Source organism: Pongo pygmaeus, chromosome 15 (assembly GCF_028885625.2).
Source record: "Pongo pygmaeus isolate AG05252 chromosome 15, NHGRI_mPonPyg2-v2.0_pri, whole genome shotgun sequence".
NCBI classification, from domain to species: Eukaryota; Metazoa; Chordata; class Mammalia; order Primates; family Hominidae; genus Pongo; species Pongo pygmaeus.
The window spans coordinates 101,607,463-101,619,520 of NC_072388.2; positions in this window are offsets into that span (position 1 = coordinate 101,607,463).

A 12,058-nucleotide genomic window follows, 5' to 3' on the forward strand; every position below is an offset into this window, starting at 1 on the left:
TCCAGCCTGGGTGACAGAGCAAGACTCCGTCTCAAAAAAAAAAAAAAAAAAAAAAAAAAATCTGGTTAGTGATGATGCTTCTGTGATCTATAACCAGATGTATTCTTACCCACACCTTGATGTGACTCTGCCTCAGTGTAACTTCTGAGCAAGTCTGATGTGATTTTCACGTATTGAACTCCCACAACTCATGTATAACCGTGAGCTGAAACTATTTTGGAGCAATCTAAGAAAACCTCTCTAAGGAAATGTTCTGGGCTATCAGCCTCTGTGTAATGTCCTCAGGAGGCTTCTGAATCAAACTCACTCTTTTTTGTTTTTTGAGACGGAGTTTCACTCTTGTTGCCCAGGCTGGAGTACAATGGCACGATCTCGACCCACCACAACCTCCGCCTCCCGGGTTCAAGTGATTCTCCTGCCTCAGCCTCTTGAGTAGTTGTGATTACAAGCATGCAAAACCACGCCTGGCTGATTTTTGTATTTTTAATGGAGATGGAGTTTCTCCATGTTGGTCAGGCTGGTCTTGAACTCCCGACCTCAGGTGATCCGCCCACCTCGGCCTTCCAAAGTGCTGGGATTACAGGCGTGAGCCATGGTGCCCAGCCATCAAACTCATATCTTTTTTTTTTTTTGAGACGGAATCTTGCTCTGTCGCCCAGGCTGGAGTGCAGTGGTGCTATCTTGGCTCACTGCAAGCTCCGCCTTCCGGGTTCACGCCATTCTGCTGCCTCAGCCTCCTGAGTAGCTGGGACTACAGGTGCCCGCCACCACACCCGGCTAATTTTTGTATTTTTAGTAGAGACGGGGTTTCACCATGTTAGCCAGGATGTTCTCGATCTCCTGACTTCGTGATCCGCCTGCCTCGGCCTCCCAAAGTGCTGGGATTACAGGCGTGAGCCACCGTGCCCGGCCCAAACTCATATCTTTAAAAGCTTTATTTCTTTTTTTCTTTTTTTTTTTGAGATGGAGTCTCGCTCTGTCGCCTGGTCTGGAGTGCAGTGGTGTGATCTCGGCTCACTGAAACCTCCGCCTCCCAGGTTCAAGCTATTCTCCAGCCTTAGCCTCCTGAGTAGCTGGGATTATAGGCATTGACCACTGCGTCCAGCTAATTTTTGTATTTTTAGTAAAGATGGGGTTTCACCATGTTGGCCAGGCTGATCTCAAACCCCTGACCTCAAGTGATCCACCCGCCTCAGCCTCCCAAAGCGCTGGGATGGATTACAGGCATGAGCCACTGCACTCAGCCTTTTTTTTGGGGGGGACCGAGTCTCGCTCTGTCACCCAGGCTGGAATGCAGTGGTGTGATCTTGGCTCACCGCAACCTCCGCCTCCCAGGTTCAAGCCGTTTTTCTGCCTCAGTCTCCCAAGTAGCTGGTACTACAGGTGTGCGCCACCACGCCTGGCTTTTTTGTTTGTTTTTGTTTTTGTTTTTTGAGACAGAGTCTCCCTCTGTCGCCCAGGTTGGAGTGCAGTGGTGTGATCTCAGTTCACTGCAAGCTCCGCCTCCCAGGTTCACACCATTCTCCTGCCTCAACCTCAGGTGTCCGCCACCATGCCCTGGTAATTTTTTGTAGTTTTAGTAGAGACCGGGTTTCACCATGTTAGCCAAGATGGTCTTGATCTCCTGACCTCGTGATCCGCCTGTCTTGGCCTCCCAAAGTGCTGGGATTACAGGCGTGAGCCACCGCGCCCAGCTATTTTTTTTTTTTTTTTTTTAAGTGGAGACAGGGTTTCACCATATTGGCCAGGCTGGACTCAAACTCCTGACCTCGTGATTCGCCCACCTCGGCCTCCCAACGTGCTGGGATTACAGGCGTGAGCCACCATGCCCAGCCATTGTATTTCTTTAGTCAACAGTCCATAGCAGCGTTATTCATAATACCCTCAAAATGGAAAGGCATATCCATTAACTGGTGAATAGATGTATAAAGTGTGGGATTTCCATACAATGGAAATTATTCAGCAATAATTATTCTCGCCATCTGCCCAGGTTGGTCTCAAGTGATCCACCCGCCTCAGCCTCCCAAAGTGCTGGGATTACAGGAGTGAGCCACCACTCCTGGCCTACATCAATAAAACTCTTAGAGAAGGCCAGGTGTGGGTGGCTCACACTTGTAATCCCAGCACTTTGGGAGGTTAAGACAGGAGGATCACTTGAGCCCAAGAGTTCCAGGCCAGCCTGAGAAATATGGCAAAACCTCTTCTCTACAAAAATTTTAAAAATTAGCCAGGCATAGTGGCACGTGCCTGTGGTCCCAGCTACTCAGAAGGCTGAGGTGGGAGGACTGCTTGAGCCCAGGAGTTTGAGGCATCAGTCAGCTGTGATCACACCACTGCACTCCAGCCTGGGTGACAGAGGGAGACTCTATCTCAAAAACAGAAAAAAAGGGCCGGGCATTGTGACTCACGCCTGTAATCCTAGCACTTTGGGAGGCCAAGGCTGGTGGATCACTTGAGCTCAGGAGTTTGAGACCAGCCTGGCCAACATGGTGAAACCCCATCTCTACTAAAAAATACAAAAAAATTAGCTGGGTGTGGTGGTGAGTGCCTGTAATACCAACTACTCGAGAGGCTGAGGCAGAATTGCCTGAGCCCAGGAGGCAGTGAGCCACTTCCCTCCAGCCTGGGTGAAAGAGTGAAACTTTCAAAAAAAAAAAAAAAAGAAAGAAAGAAAAGAAAGAAGGAAGGGTTCGCAGAGGTTGCAGTGAGCCACTTCCCTCCAGCCTGGGTGAAAGAGTGAAACTCTGTCAAAAAGAAAGGAAAGGGGAGGGGAAGGGAGAAGGAAGAAGGAAGGAAGGAAGAGAGAAAGAAAAAAAGCCAGAGCTTGGGCTAAGCCTTCAGATGGGCTGTGGCTGGAAGGAAGGAAGGAAGGAAGGAAGGAAAGAAGGAGAAAGAAAAAAAGAGCCGGAAGGAAGGAGAGAGAGAAAAAAAGAGCCAGAGCTTGCGCTAAGCCTTCAGATGGGCTGTGGCTGGAAGGAAGTAAGGAAGGAAAGGAGAAAGAAAAAAAGAAAAGGAAGGGAGGGAGGAAGGAAGGAAGGAAGGGAGAGAGAAAAAAAGAGCCAGAGCTTGCGCTAAGCCTTCAGATGGGCTGTGGCTCAGCTGAGATCCGGTCAATGCTGGAGGCAGCCCTGAACCTTCCCGGTTTCAGCCCCCAAACCCTTGGGGCCTGTGTGTGGTCCCAGGGCCCTGGGGTGCCGCCTTGTGTTTCTTAGGTTGGAAACCCCACACGGATACGCGAGCCTGGATGTGTGGCGCCGAGTTGTTTACAGAAAACTCTCCGTGAGGGAACGAGGCCTATTTTCAATGATAAATGCCCCAAATCACAAGTAGTTCAACCCCCAGGTCTGAATTCTCCCAAACTGGAGAAATCGGCTTATTTCCAATAACAAGCTCCAGGCTCAGGGGAGGCCAGCCCAGCTGCGCAGGTGAAGCTGCAATTAGTGCAGGGCAATTAGGGACGCTCCCCGTTCGGGTGGGGCCTGGCCCAGGGCAGCGCTTCGGGAGGGAAAGGCAGAGAGGGTGTGCGCCAGCCCCAGCCGCCCACGAACCGCTGCGAGCAGACCCCTCTCTCTGGCCCGGCGGGGACACGGTGCCACTGACTTGAGCCTGGAACCAAAGGGCGGGGTACCCACGCACCCCTGTGCTGAGAGATTCGCTGAGAGCCGCGCAGAGGGCCCCAGGGTCCAAACAGGACACCCAGGATTGAGGCGAGGTTAGGAAACGCACAGTACCTAAGGTCCTCACTTTCAGGGCTCCCTGAGTAGATGAAAGGGGGGCTGGGAGAGGGCAGAGGCTGCCCGGGAGAGAAGAGCAGCTTTGGGGGGTTCTGGGTCCCCGCACCAACCAACTCCCCCAGCCCCAGATAGAAGGGGAGCTGGGCAGGTTCTGGGGCGGTCAGCCCCAGGCAGGACCGCTCCCCAACACCGTTCCCTTGGTTACCCTCAGGTATGGAGTCCAGAGTGGAGTCAGCCATCCTCAGACCTTGACCCCCCTTTTTTTAAATTTAATTTTTAATAGAGATAGGGGGTCTCACTATGTTGCCCAGGCTAGTCTCAAACCCCCAATCTCAAGCGATCCTTCCCCCCCTTGGCTTCCAAAGTGCTGAGATTACGGATCTGAGCCTCCGCTCCTGCCCTGAACCTAGCCCTGCGGCTGCCTGGGCTCCTCCCCGCCTCCGCCCCGGACCACCAGGGGGCGCTGTGAAGCCTGCGACTGGCCGGGCTTCACCTTGGACCCGCCGGGAGTTCCTGCAGGAGTTGGGAGCCCCGCCAGCCACAGCTCCTTCCCCGACCCTCCGGGCTGCCCACCGCTGATTGGACCAGGCATGGGCATCTGACTGAGGGGAGCCTATCCATAGGCTGGCCAGTGATCTATCAGGGCTGGCCTAGTGAGTACACAGCCAATCAGATGCTTTCCTGGGACCCGGGGCCAAAGCTGCCCCAGGGGGTGTGGTAGCCTCAGGCAGAAGGGCCAGCCTGGAGACAGAAGGGGGAGGTCCGAGGAGAGGATCCCGGAGGGGGAGACGCGGGGCGAGAGGCCTGGGCTCCCCCTTGGCTTGACCCAGCTTAGACTTTCTCAAACCGAAGTCATTCCCGCTGGCTCCTGGTGACTCTCACCCTGTCCGCTGTCACCCTTTCGTGATTGACCTGAAATCACTTCGTCACTGCAGCCGCACCCTAAGCATTCATCTCATATCTGCGATGTTTGCTGTGCTCCTTATGTTTGCTCTAATGTGGGTTAAACCAAATTCAACACCCACTTTCACAGTAGCAGCGTTCCCAACAGCCAAAAGGTGGGAGCAGCCCACGGGTCCACGGACGGGTGAAGGGGTGAGCAAACAGTCTATACGGACAGTGGAGAGCTCTTTAACCGCAGAAAGAAGGAAATTCTGCATATGCTGCAACGTGGATGAAAGGTGAACCCTGACATTAATGCGGAGTGCAATAAGCTAGTCACAAAAAGACAAATACTGTAGGATTCCACTTATATTCTGTGTCCAGAGTAGTCAAATTCAGAGAGACAGGAAGTAGAATGGTGGTTGCCAGGGGCTGGGAGGAGCCGGGAATGGGGAGGTATTGTTTAATGGGTATGGAGTTTCGGCTTGGAAAGATTGAACTGTACACTTTTTTTTTTGCTTCCTTCCTCCCTCCCTCCCTCCCTCCCTTTCTTCTTTCCTTCCTTCTTTCTTTTCCTTCCTTCCTTCCCCTTTTTCTCTTTTTCTTTCCCTCCTTTTTCTCTTTCTCCTTCCTTCCTTTCTCTTTCTCTTTTTCTTTCTTCCTTTCTTTCTCTTCCTTTCTTTCTTTCTCTTTCATTCATTTGTTCGTTCCCTCCCTCCCTCCCTTCTTTCGTTCTTTTTTTCTTTTTCTTTTCTTTCTTTCCATTCCTGCCTTCCTCCTTCTTTTCCCTGACCATAGCAAGGACATGAACTGTACATTTAAACATGGGTCAAACGGTAACTCTTATGTGATGTGCATTTTACCACCACGTTTGCAAAAGGTTCTTCTGTGCACCCCAGAGCCCATCCTGCATGGGGATCCACAGAGCGCCCGGCCCAGCCTCTGCATGGCATGACCAGGAGCATTTGCTCACCGGGGGGCTCACCGTGGCCTGAGCTAGGGCAAAAGTACCAAGCCAGGATGGCCTTACCCAGCCAGAGCCAGAGACTGAGAGGTCAAACTGGGGTAGTTTCCTCATCTGCAAGGAGAACTCATAGCAGTCCTCTTTAAGGTTCTTTTTTTTTTTTTTTTTTTTTTGAGACCATGTCTCACTGTCACCCAGCCTGGAGTGTAGTAGTGCCATCTCAGCTCACTGCAACCTCTGCCTCCCAGGTTCAAGCGATTCTCCTGCCTCTGCCTCAGCCTCTTCAGTAGCTGGGACTACAGGCATGCGCCACCATGCCCAACTAATTTTAGTATTTTTGGTAGAGACTGGAATTCACCATGTTGGTCAGGCTGGTCTCGAACTCCTGACCTCAGGTGATCTGCCCGCCTTGGCTTCCCAAAGTGCTGGGATTACAGGCATGAGCCAATGCGCCTGGCCCCTCTTTAAGGCTCTCGAGGGCCCTGTCTGCCAAGAAAGAAAATGCCATCCCAACCCCCAGCCCCACCCCCACTTCCATACACACGTTGGCCTCAGTGGGGACTAAAAGCAGAGAGGAAATGGAGGCTTAGAGAGGTCGAGTGACATGCCCAAGGTCACACAGCCACAACCGGAAGCCAGCAATTCCAATGGCAAAATCCATGCTCTCTCTAAAACTTTGCTTCTCAACTAGAAGAATGAGAGCCTGGTGAGTGCAGGCTAGATTGAGGAGAGCCCACCGGACAGACACAGAACAGCTTCCGGAGCACCAGCCTTCCGTGGCCATTTGGAGTGGGAGGTGCAAAATGCAGCAAATGCATAAAACCTAACTTTTGCATCACACAAGGATTCCCATGTTGCAGGGGTAGAGCATAACACTCACATGGAGTTTTTTGGTTTGGGTTTGTTTTTCTGTTTTATTGTTTTGTTTTGTTTTGTTTTGTTGAGACAGAGTTTTGCTCTTTTTTTTTTTTTTGAGACGGAGTTTCGCTCTTGTTGCTCAGGCTGGAGTGCAATGGCGCCATCTCGGCTCACTACAACCTCTGCCTCCCGAGTTCAAGCGATTCTCCTGCCTCAGCCTCCCAAGTAGCTGGGATTACAGGCCTGTGCCACCAGACCCAGCTAATTTGTATTTTTAGTAGAGACGGAGTTTCACCATGTTGGCCAGCTTGTCTTGAACTCCTGACCTCAAGTGATCTGCCTGCCTTGGCCTCCCAAAGTGCTAGGATTACAGGCGTGAGCCACCACACCCAGTCTCACGTGGATTTTTGATGAAGCAACGTTCTTCTGTGATAGCAGCAGGCCTCCATTATCCTGGTCAATTGGCCTGCACAATTAGAGAAACAATGGTGGAAAACTTCGAGAAGCTTGTCTTCCGCCTCCACCAATGGAGAAAGCACCACTCCACTGTGACATGCTTCCTGATGACTTGCTGAACAGAAGGATGCACCCTCAGCCACCAAGGGTGTAGTTTGTGGGTGCCTCCCGGGTCCATCAGGTTGGCAACACAAATGCCAGCCCCTCACCCCAGCCCCTCACCCTAGAGTGATTTCAAAGTGTCTCACCTCTTAACTCTGATTCACAGAGCGGTGGGGAGGACGAGGTGGGGCAGGGCAGGGCCAGGCGTGGCGTGGCCACTCATGGAGCAGAGGGAGGGGTGGAGAGGTGCACTCTGAGTTTGTTGCCTTCATTTGCTTTGTTGATGAAGGAGAAGCCTGAGGGGCCTGGCAGCGGGGCTGAGGCTCTGGGCCTTCCTGCTCCCCTGGGTTTGACCCGGACTCCAGCTACCCAGGCATTGCCAGGCAGTATCCTGGGGAAAGGTGGGACCTGCTGCTTCCCACGCCTGCCCTGTGGGATGGGGAGGGCTTGGGGAAGGTGCTGCTATGCCCTGAGTCCCCGGAGCCAAAGACTCCCGAGGGTGACAAGCAGCCCTGCCCGACCCCAGGCCCAGGGGTGATGGCTGTTGGTGGCTCCCAGGCTGAGTCACTGTAGCCTTCCCGTCACTCTCTCTGACACCCAGAGACTGGGTCCTGCCACCCTGGGGTAAGGCAGGGGGCAGGAAGGTGCTTTCGAGAATGTAGCCCTGGCCGGGCACAGTGGCTCACGCCTGTAATCCCAGCACTTTGGGAGGCAGAGGTGGGCAGGTCACCTGAGGTCAGTAGTTTGAGACCAACCTGGCCAACATGGCGAAACCACTAAAAATACAACAAATACTAAATTACTAAATAAAAAAACACTAAGTACAAAAAGTACTAAAAATACAAAAATTAGCTGAGCGTGGTGGTGCACGCCTGTAATCCCAGCTGCTTCAGAGGCTCAGGCAGAAGAATTGCTTGAACCTGGGAGGTGGAGGATGCAGTGAGCCGAAATCATGCCACTGTACTCCAGTCTGGGAGACAGAGCGAGACTCTGTCTCATAAATAAATAAATAAATAAATAAATAAATAAATAAATAAATTCTTAGCTGTGCCAGAGGCTTAGGGAACTGGGAGAGTCTTAGGGAACTGGGGACCTAGGAGGGGAGGCCACGTGGGTAGGGCTCCCACCCCACTCACTTCAACTGGACATTCTCAGTTCAGGAAGTGATTTTGTTGTTGTTGTTGAGCTTCTGAGTAAAATTTCCTGTGAAAAGGGGTTTAGCAGCAGGGCGCAGTGGCTCAAGCCTGTAATCCTACCACTTTGAGAGGCCAAGGCAGGAGGATCGCTTGAACCCAGGAGTTCAAGACCAGTCTTGGCAACATGGTGAAACCTTCTCTACAAAAAAAAAAGAAATTAGCTGGGGGTGGTGGCGGGCACCTTGTAGTCTCAGCTACTCGGGAGGTGGGAGGATCACTTGAGCCCACGAGGTCGAGGCTGCAGTGAACGGAGATCACACCATTGGACTACAACCTGGGTGAGAGAGCAAGACCCTGTCTCAAAAAAACAAAACTAAAAAAAGAAAGAAAAAGGAGTTAACTGCTAAAAATCATTTTTGGGCCAGGTGCAATGGCAGAGTCCCAGCTACTCCGGAGGCTGAGGTGGGAGGATCATTTGAGTTCTGGAGGTGAAGTCTGCAGTGAGCTGTGATCACGCCACTGCACTCCAGCCTGGACAACGGAGCAACACGCTGTCTGAAAAAAATATAATAAATTAAAAATAAAGCCTGGGTGTAGTGGATCATGCCTGTAATCCCAGCACTTTGGGAGGCCTAGGTGGTCAGATCACCTGAGGTCGGGAGTTCGAGACCAGCCTGACCGACATGGAGAAAACCTGTCTCTACTAAAAATACAAAATTAGCCTGGTATGGTGGCACATGCCTGTAATTCCAGCTACTCAAGAAGCTGAGGCAGGAGAATCACTTGAAGCTGGGAGGCAGAGGCTGTGGTGAGCTGAGATCGCGCCATTGCACTCCAGCCTGGGCAACAAAAGCGAAACTCCATCTCAAAAATAAAATAAAATAAAAAAATAGCCGGGCGCTGTGGCTCACGCCTGTAATCCCAGCACTTTGGGAGGCCAAGGCAGGCAGATCACAAGGTCAGGAGTTCGAGACCAGCCTGACCAACATGGTGAAACCTCGTCTCTACTAAAAATACGAAAATTAGCCGGGCGTGATTGCATACCCCTATAGTCCCAGCTGCTCAGGAGGCTGAGGCAGGAGAATCGCTTGAACCGGGGAGGCGGAGATTGCAGTGAGTCAAGATGGCGCCACTACACTCCAGGCTGGGTGACGAGCGAAACTCATCCCAAAAAATAAATTAATAAAGTAATAAAATAAAGATAGAAATGATTTGGGGTCCCTGCACCCTACATAAAATGTCAAATCATAAGCCCCAGGGCCTACTCTGAACCAAGACCTCTCTGTTCCTCACTGTACCTCCTCAGAGAAGAAACTCTGGAAGAGCAAGAAAAGTGTTAGACTCAGAGTCAAGTGGACCCAGTAGAAAACCTCAGAAAAGGACAGCTGAGACTCAATGGAAGCTTATTTTTCTCTCATTGTGAAGATGTCGGCCGGGCGCGGTGGCTCACACCTGTAATCTCAGTACTTTGGGAGGCCGAGGGGAGCGAATTACTTGAGGTCAGGAGTTGGAGACCAACCTGGCCAACATGGTGAAACCCCGTCTCTACTAAAAATACAAAAAAATTAGCTGGGCCTGGTGGCAGGCACCTGTAATCCCAGCTACTTGGGAGGCTGAGGCAGGAGAATCACTTGAACCCGGGAGGTGGAGGTTGCAGTGAGCCGAATTGCACTACTGCACTCCAGCCTGGGCAACAGAGCAAGATGCCGTCTCAAAAACAAAAACAAAAACAAAATCTGTTTAGAGGGGCCCAGGGCTTGTATGGCAAGGAGTGTCACAGTGTCAGGAACCTGGGCTGCGTCTACTCCTTTCATCCTGTGGCCCTGCCGTATCTAGTTTTATTTTTTTCTTTTTGTTTGTTGTTGTTTTTTGAGATTGAGTTTTGCTCTGTCGCCCAGGCTGGAGTGCAATGGCGCAGTCTTGGCTCACTGCAACCTCCGCCTCCTGGGTTCAAGTGATTTTCCTGCCTCAGCCTCCAGAATGGCTGGGACTATAGGCTCACGCCACCACGCCTGGCTAATTTTTTGTACTTATAGTAGAGACGGGGTTTCACCATGTTGGCCAGGCTGGTCTCCAACTCCTGACCTCACGTGATGCACCCGCCTCAGCCTCCCAAAGTAGTGGGATTACAGGTGTGAGCCACTGTGCCTGGCCTCTTTTTTTCTTTTTTTTAGAGACAGAGTCTGGCTCTGTGGCCCAGGCTTGAGTGCAGTGGTGAGACAGGAGAGTAAGACCTGGAGGAAGGGAACCTGAGGACTTCCCAGAACTAAATCAAATGGAGAGGAGAGAGGAGGCATTTCAGCTACTACAGGAAATATCCTCTTCATTTGCATAGGGCGTTCACCAAGTAAATGACTTTGTAACTTCATCCTCTTCATTTACATAGGGTGTACACCCAGTAAATAGCTTTGTAACTTCACTTCGGTAACTCACTTTAAGCCTCTTCATTTACATAGGGCGCACACCAAATAACCAATGGAAACCTCTAGAGGGTATTTAAACTCCAGAAAATTCTGTGAAGGGCTCTTGAGCCAACGTGCTCCGGCCGTTCCCACTCTGTGTAGTCGATTGTACTTGTTTTCAATAAAACTCTGCTTTTGTTTCTTCATTCTTTCCTTGCTTTGTTTATACGTTTTGTCCAATTCTTTGTTCAAGACACCAAGATCCTGGAAACCCTCCAACGCTAACAGTGGCACTATCACAACTCACTGCAGCCTCTCCTGGGCTCAGGTGATCCTCCCACCTCAGCCTCTCAAGTAGCTGGGACTACAGGCCCACACCACCATGCCTGGCTAATTTTCGTGCTTTTTGTAGAGGTGGAGGGCTCCCTCGGTTTCCCAGGCTGGTCTCGAACGCCTGACCTTGTGATCTGCCCGCCTCAGCCTCCCAAAGTGCTGGGATTACAGGCGTGAACCACCGTGCCCGGCCTGGACCCTCCATTTCTTTTTTTTTTTTTTGAGACAGAGTCTCGCTCTGTCGCCCAGGCTGGAGTGCAGTGGCGCTATGTTGGCTCACTGCAAGCTCCGCCTCCTGGGTTCACACCATTCTCCTGCCTCAGCCTCCCGAGTAGCTGGGACTACAGGTGCCCACCACCACGCCTGGCTAATTTTTTTGTATTTTTAGTAGAGACAGGATTTCACCATGTTAGCCAGGATGGTCTCCATCTCCTGACCTCGTGATCCGCCCGCCTCGGCCTCCCAAAGTGCTGGGATTACAGGTGTGAGCCACCGTGCCCAGCCTAGTTTTCTTTTTTAAGACAGAGTCTCACTCTGTCGCCGAGGCTTCACTGCAACCTCCGTCTCCCGGGTTCAAGGGTTTCTCCTGCCTCAGCCTCCCAAGTAGCTGGGATTATAGGCGCCCACCACCATGCCCGGCTAATTTCTGTATTTTTAGTAGAGACGGGGTTTTGCCATGTTGGCCAGGCTAGTTTTGAACTCCTGACCTCAGGTGATCCGCCCGCCTCAGCCTCCCAAAGTGCTGGGATTACAGGCATGAGCCACTGCACCCGGCCACATGAATAGTTTTCATTTCTGAGATCACTTCGTGTTCAAAATGGTTGCTGAAACTCCTGCCATTTTATCTGCATTCCCAGAAGCGAGAAGGGAGTAGAGTGTGCCTTTCCTTTTAAGAACTCTTTATGAAGTCAAACACACTCCTTATATTGAGGCCAAAAATTAGTCACATGGCCACACCTACGTGTAAGGGAAGCTGGGAAATGTCTTAATTCCAGGCAGCAAATGCCCTGATAAAATATCAGCTTCTAATCCCTTGGATCTCTGTGGGAGGTGGAGGTGGGGAGTGGAAGTGGAGGACCGTGAGCAATAGCTGATGTAATCACTGAGAAGCTGTGTGTCCTTGGGCAAATCCCTTCACCTCTCTGAGCTCCTGCCTGTCTTTGAAATGAGGTTGTAGAAAGATCATCTCCA